Raw genomic sequence first — 8,019 nt, forward strand, 5'->3', positions numbered from 1 at the left:
GTTGGGGAAAAAGTAAGAAGGACTCACAGACAAACAGGAAAATTCCTAATGTGAGATGGAAAAGATGAACACAGACCACACCAATTCTGAAAACGCTTTTCTTTACTCAGGTTATCAAAGCCTCTATTTCCCATCTTTAGGAGACTCTTCTGACTTTCCATGAAGCCTCAAAAGACTGAGTGAAAATATTGACTTTTCAAGATGTAAAATCACAACTCTTCTGTAGAGGTCTTGTCTGCAAAGGACTTCAAAGTTATGATTAAATTAGTTCTTCAAGAAATGCACATAGTAAATTTACATCAAATTTACTGGTATTTTGTTGATAGAACATTAAATGTACCTATGTTCTTATTTGGTTATTAACAGTTTTTACAGTTTGTGACAGTAGGTATAGTGTGTAAATGCTAGTGTATTACATAATCCATGAGAGGTAATTAATGGAAATTGTATCTGTTGAGAAGTTATTCATAATACTGAAGAAACTACAACAAGGGAAAAACTCAGCATGAATACATTTAAAGGAGTCCTGGGAGTAAGAAAAGAAGTACAATAACACAACATCAGATGACCCAGTGGTCTTACAGTTGTTTCCTGGACAATAATGTTCAGTCATGGAGAGAAATAATAACACTATCAACACAGATTTTATTCTCCTGGGGCTCTGGCCTGAGTTCAGCCACCTTGTCATCCAGATCTGCCTTATTCTTCTTGTCTACTTTATGGCTGTTATGGGCAATGTTGTTCTCATTCTCATCTGGCTAGATTCCTGACTCCACTCTCCCATGTACTTTCTGCTCAGCCACCTCTCCCTCATTGACTTGGCCTTGATCTCAACTCCTATCCCCAGAATTGTCACAAATTTCCTCTCATGGAAAAGAACCATATCACAGATAGGCTCTGGAACCCAAATCTTCTTCAGCTTAGCCTTTGGAATTGCTGAGTGCCTCCTACTCATCCTCATGTCCTATGACAGATATGTTTCCATCTGTAACCCACTGCATTACTCAGTTTTATAAGCCATACCACCTGCAAAAAGATGGTCATTGGGTCCTGGATGGAAGGAGCAATAACTTCCCTGGTTCATACAGCCTATGCCATGCATTTTCCCATTTGTCATCCCTGAGAGATCCTCCACTTTTTGTGTGAGGTCATGGCTCTCTTGAAGCTCACTTGTAAGGACATTTCAGCCTATGTGAACTCAGTGGTGGTCTCAAGTTTTCTGGTGGTCCTCATCCATCTAGATCTCATTCTGGCCTCCTACACCCTCATTTTCCTTGATGTCCTCCACATGAACTTCCCTGGGAGCAGGAACAAGACTCCAGCCACCTGCTCCTCCCACCTCTGTTGGCCAATCTCAACTTCGGCCCTGCCATATTTGTCTACATGAGGCCTGGGTCCTCTAAGACCCCCAAATTAAATCAGTCTCTCTTTATGTTTAATGCCATCCTTACTCTTATGCTTAACCCCCTCATCTATAGTCTGAGAAACAAGGATATTATAGAAGCTTTGAAGGGTATAGTCATCAGTAGATGTCCCGTGAGAAAGATGAAAAGATGCATAGGTTGCTATACTTGATTATAATCTTATGTTAGCATTTATACTTGAATTTGTCTTGGGAGCATTTAAGATTTAACAAATTCTTATAAATTATAGAAATGTTAGAGGTCATATGTTTCAGTCCCCTTGTGAGAAAATAAAAATAAAACAAAATAACCTATCCATAGTCTCAGAGCATCATCAGAAGAGTCAGCTGTTTGGACAAAATCCTGGAAACACACTGCTTTTCTAAATAACAAAGAGAATCCTTTATGCTCATATATGCTCAAGATACAAATTCACTAATATGCCTAGATATATCTATGAAGAATAAGGCATGAGCTACTCCTCAGAACAGTGAGAAAACTCACAAATTCAGGATGGGCTCAGAAGGAGAACTTCTGATATAGACATCCAACCGTCAGGGCATTAAAATAGTCTGATCTTCCTTGAATTACCAAAGGCAGCTTTTAGGTTGCCAAAATTTCCCAAAACTTCAACCCAATGTTAGCCTTTATTTTATGAGGAACAAAGAGTAAATATCCTTTCTTTCTCTTGGCTCTGAAAAATGTTCATTTTTCTTCATGCTCTGCCTTCTGAGTTCATATCCAATATCTAATGCAAACACAGCACAAAATAAGGCTACAGAATTCTGACTACTAGAATAAAATAATGGAATAAAATAATGGTACCTACCACCTAGCCCTGCTGAGAGTATTAAATGAGCTAAAATGTGTAAATCCCTTAGAATAGTGCAAGCAGTGCTGTTATATAGATCCATGCATCTGAAGGTCAGGCAATGTACTTATACTTAGTAGGGAAGTAAGAGAACTCTTTAAGGCCTTTCTCCTAGGCATGGAAAATAGGGCTTTAGATAATAAAGATGTAATATATTCACTTTAGGGGGAATGTGAAATGACTGACCACTAAAATCAGCCTTTAGTAAAGGCTGAAACAAAACCAAAAAAAAATTCTTCTAGAAAGTAAAATAAGTCTAAAATTTTATTCAAAAATATAAATAATGTTGCTGTTTATTAATAAAATTTGTTCAAATTTTTGAAAAATTTTTTATCATTTATTTATATATTTTTTCCTAATGTACAGCATGGTGATCCAGTTACACCTACATTTATACATGTATACATGTATACATTCTTTTTTCTCACATTATGTGTTCCACCATAAGTGACTAGACAGAGTTCCCAGTGCTACACAGCAGGATCCCATTGCTAATCCATCCCAAAGGCAATATCCTGCATTTATTTACCCCAAACTCCCAGTCCCTCCCACTCTCTCCCCTTCCCCCTTGGCAACCACAAGTCTGTTCTCCAAGTCCATGATTTTTTTTCCTGTGGAAATTATAATTACTATAGAGAACAATAATTTCTCAGCATTATCTGTTCCTGCAATCATGATACAGCAAATTTGTGGTATTAAACACACACACACACACACACACACACACACACACACACACACACAATTTTAGCTGAAGTCAGTGAAGAACAGGGTATATGGGGCTTACTTTTAGCTAGAGCAGCACAAAATTGGCATGTTCCTTTCTCTCTAATGAGTATAACCTTTAGCAAATCTTTACTTCTCTAGTTCCTAAACAAAATTTGTTTGATTGCGATGAAGTTTGTTGTTTGGGTGTTGATTGCTTTGTTTTTGTGGATTTGCCATGCTTGAAGAAAATGTCTTCTGAGCATTTTTAGCAACAGATTTAATTTGGTTGCCTTCACTTGTTATTTTTAATATTTCTGAACATGGCAGAAAACAGGAATGGTCAGCTTTTGTAGCCAAAAAGTAGCCTCTGTACACAGACACCAATTAAGTGACAGATTTTTTCGGGTGAAGTAGAAAGAACAGCTTTATTGCTTTGCCAGGCAAAGGTAGCCACAGAAGGCCTCAAAACTGTGCCCTGCTTTAAGAGGGACCGGTAAGGGGTCTTATAGATTTAGTTTGAAAGACAGGGTTATCAATTAAGGTGTCTACATTATTTTCCCTCCATAGATCATTTCAGAGTCATCAAGGCCAGTGTCAGTCAGTCCAGCAATAGTTTCTGATTGTCTTTGGGGTTATCGTTCCTTGACCTTCTCTCTGGAATGAAGATTGTTTATAGGGAAGGAGTGTTAGGGGGTGCTCCAATTACAAAAGAAAACACTAGGTACAATAATACTCTAACTAGAAAGTAAAATAACCATTAGTAATAAGTTAGTGCGCCAAGGCAGGGCATCACCTAATGAAGACTGTTTTAACTAGTTTTATTTTTTTGGCTATAACAAAATTTCCTAATCATTAACTGTTGAGTCAGCTTTTTGAGATTTAAGGGAGGCCTAGGAGGCTAAAGGAAAAGAATTTTCCTTCAAAACACAAGGACTTAGGGTCTGGCATACAGTTTCACTATGTCTCCTAGTATATTCTTCTGGAATGACATGGATAGAGTTTGATTTGCATCCTACATGAGGGGCAACTACCAGACAGCATGGAACATGTACCTAAGATAATATGAGCTCCAAGGTCAAAATAATTACAAACTCTCCTAAAGAAAGATAAAAAACTGGGATAAGTATTTCATTAGAAGCATGATTTAGAAGATTCCCCTTAGAGTTCCCATTGTGGCTCAGTGGTAATGAAACCAACTATTATCATGAGAATGCGAGCTTGATCCCCAGCCCTGCTCAGTGGGTCAAGAATCCGGCATTGCTGTGAGCTGTGGTATAAGTCACAGACATAGTTCAGCTCCCACATTGCTGTGGCTGTGGTGTAGGCTGGCAGTTGCTGCTCTGATTCGACCCCTAACCTGGGAACTTCCATATTTCCTGGGTGTAGTCCTAAAAAGAAAAAAAAAGAAAAAAGATTCCCCTTGATGGGAACACAATAACAGTAGGAGATTTTAACACCCCACCATTCAGCATCACTAATCATTAGAGAAATGAAACCACAATATCTCTTCACATGCATTAGGATTAGGATGTTTTACTATCAAAAATGAAAACCAGAAAATCACAAGTGTTGATGAGGATATGGAGAAATTGGAACACTTGTGACCTGTGATGAGACTGAAAAGGTGTAACTGCTATTTAAAATAGTATTGTGGTTCCTCAAAAAAAATTAAAAACATAACTACCATATTGAAATTGACAGCACTAATGACGTGAACCTAGCCAGAATCCATGTGCTAATACTTGAACCCAGCCTAAACCCAGATTGGGACTTGAAGCCACAGCTTTTGAATAAGAATCACTTTCCCAGTATCTGGACTTACTAAGTTCAGATTCTTTGTGCATCCACACAGAAGGAATTCAGCTAGAGACAAAGTGATAGGCAAGCAATAGATTTATGAAGATAGGATGCTTGTGAGAGATGCAAGTGGTCAGGCAAGGAGGGTCTTCCCTGAGGATCAGGTGGGCTAGAATTTTATAATCCAAGGGGAGTGGGAAAAGACCACCTCCTCCTCTTTCAAGTAGTTCCTCATCCTTTATGTCCAGTAAGAGACTATTTGACCCTATAAGGTCAAAACAGGACTGTCATGGTGCTTATTCAATCAACAGAAGGGTGGTCCTTAAACTCCTGCCCTTGGTCTGAACCTGAATGCATGCCTCACCCCATCCCCCACCAAATGACCTGAGGCATATCTCATGCCTCCACCAGTCAAGCAAGCCTGTCTTATTCTGATGGACCTCTTGAGCAGTTATTAACTTACAGTGATCTCCCAAAGTCCCTTAGGCTTCCCTAGCTGTGGCCCCTTTTTGGTACTTCTACAACTACCTGTGTAACTATCCTACTCCATCCTTATCGATATGCGCTAGTGATTCCACTTTTGTTCATATATTCAAAAGAATTGAGGAATCATGTTACCAAAATAACTCCTGACTTTTCCTCCTCCCCTCCTTTTCCTCCATACAGCTACATATGATCCAATTATTTCTGAGAAAAATTCGGTAACTAGTTGAGTGACATACAACTGATACTGAGAAAATACCATAATCAAAATAGGTAGGAAAGGTTGAAACACACTCTTGCCATAAACCTCACCCAAGGAATGGTGCCTTACAATCAGGAGGGAATTCCCAACTCCAAGATTCTCCCTAAGAAGCAAACAGTTTGAACTACACATTTATCACCCCAAATTTTAAGGCTCATCTGAGGCATGATCCCCTAGTAACCTAGCTCTGAGAGTCAATTTGGCTTGCATTCACAAGTCCCACAGGACTAGGAAACAAATAAGCATTATTAAGTAGGCATGGATGCACTCCTCACAGATATACCCCTGTGCTCAGTGGAGAAGGAGCAGACCATACTGTTGCTGAAACTTGCTCTCTGTCCAGCAGAGCTGAATAGAAATGTAGATACAAGGTTTTGAGTGAAGGGGAAAAAATAGCTTTTATTGATTTGCCAGGCAAAGAAGGCCACAGCAGGCTAATACATTAAAGACTTTATTTTATTTTCCCCCTTTGGGGGAAAATAAGAAGTGGTTTTACAGTTTGGGAGTAGAAAATAGGGCCATAGATAAGGATCAGGGTAGTGGCAAGCTTACAAGCTTACATCATTTTTCAAAGCTGGTGTTTATTGTCCCCAGGACTGGTTCTGGTTGTCCTCCTTCTTTATGGAATGAAGAATGCTTCATCAAAAGTTAACATCTTCCATTTTGGGGGGGGGGGTTAGTTGTTCATAAAAACTCAAAGATGTTGTTATGTATATTCCTTGAGGAAAAACAAGGACCCTGTCCCAAGGCTGGACTATTATTTCTTGACTGCTTCTTGCTGGTCTCTGCACACCCTCCCTTACCTGAATAGCAATAGTTTGAACCTGCCGTTTGGACTCAGGAAGATTAAGGAGGCTGAATGAGGCCTCCTTCGTAAAAAGAAATGGGAGAGACAGAAAGGCTTTTGTGCCCAGGAACCCCACAGGGCCCCACTTGGTTATAATCTCCCAGTTTTTCCCTGGAAGGGGTTTCTCTACATTACCCAGGTGCTGCCTGAGGGTACAGCTTTTAATCAGCCTTTATCTAGATGTTACTAGAATATTCCTGGGAGCCCAATGGAGACATTGGGTACTTCCTCTGTATTCTCCCTCTGGCTCATTCCAACAATGAAACAAAATTCTCCAAGTTCTCCCTGGAAAAAAAAAAAAGCTTTTTCACACATCCAGCATCCCGAACGTTGTGGCTGTCAAACAATGACCTGGTCTTCAAATCACATAGGTCTGGGAGTTTACAGGGCTCACTTTTCACACGTCTCCCAGGACCACAAAAAACAAAGAGGTGATTTTTATTTGTGCAAGCAAGCACTACCAGGGACTATTCCCTCTGGCTCAGCATAGAGTAAATAGGCAAAAATATCCAGCTCCCAGTTTCTTACTGATAAGGGCTAGCCTGTACATATGTCTTAACTTTTCTAGGGTGCCTTAAGGCCAGGCTTCCAATTAGATTACATTGAGTAACTAAAGGGGGTAGTCAATCAGAAGTCTTCCAGGAGTCTAAATAGATATGTGGGTATTTCCCCTGCCTTTTGGAGACTAACTGGCCTTAATACAATCTCATCCACTGCGACCCAGAAAAACAAACATGTAAACTTTTTTTTTTTAAGAATCATAGAATTTACTGTTTCTTTTCCATCATTTGGCATGTATCCAAGGTATATTAGAAAATTAAAAATCATAAATTACTTTGTAGAAAAATAATCAGCCCCTCCCTTCTGTTCATACACAAGTACCTCCAAGAACATGCACAAAATCATTTCTCTGTTACAAAGTTATTTGAAAATTTTCTCAGGACAAACCCATGTTTGCAACTCTAGACCAATTAATAACATAAAAAAATAAGAGTATAATCTATATAAATTTATAAAAAGGAACAAATGGCAATAAATTCTAACTTAAAGTAATTTTGACCTGATTTGTGCTGTAAGTTTTGAATCTGAATCAAAAGACTAAAAAGATGTTGTAAGGTGAGTGCAGAGAAAAAGATAATGAGCCAGGTGTTCAAGCAAAGAGAAGAAAATTTATTAGAGGGAAAAGGAGAGGGTGACTGACCCTTGAGAAGAGCTAGCCCCCCACCCTTCTTGTGGGGCCTTCTCATACCCCATGGATGAGAATTTGGATTCCCTGAAGCGGGGGGAAGTTAGCTTTTGCCTGCAGCTGGACTCTGGTGGTCACGTAGTCATGAGAAAGTTGGAAGTGTGTGGTGTCCCATGGTAGCGGGCAGCGGGGGGTGGGAGGGTGTCTCATAGTCTTGGGGAAGTAGACACCAGTGTTAAAAACAGGATGTTGCTTGAGCAAGGTGGTCAGTCTCACAGGTCAGCATAAAGAGCCATTTTAACAATAAGCCCCTATGTAGCCCCTAACTGATGTGCTAAATCTACTTTCTAGTTCAGTAACCATCTATCAGGTGTGACATTTAAGGGAGGCTCTTAATGGAAAGGGATGTTTCTAGAGACACTTCTTCAGGTGACAATGTACAGTGATCAATTATCTGAACTT

The 8,019-nt window shown here is 39.5% G+C and overlaps 1 pseudogene; it reads left to right on the forward strand.

Annotated features, from left to right (window-relative positions):
- The first annotated feature begins 611 nt into the window (after nucleotides 1-611).
- Nucleotides 612-1,575, forward strand: LOC100738175 (olfactory receptor 2AJ1-like; annotated as a pseudogene).
- Nucleotides 1,576-8,019: the final 6,444 nt, after the last annotated feature.

Source organism: Sus scrofa, chromosome 2, assembly GCF_054392235.1.
Source record: "Sus scrofa isolate SSC_HxYL_T2T_F1_AM1 chromosome 2, Sscrofa_HxYL_maternal_Yorkshire_Landrace_v2.0, whole genome shotgun sequence".
In the NCBI taxonomy this organism is placed as follows: domain Eukaryota; kingdom Metazoa; phylum Chordata; class Mammalia; order Artiodactyla; family Suidae; genus Sus; species Sus scrofa.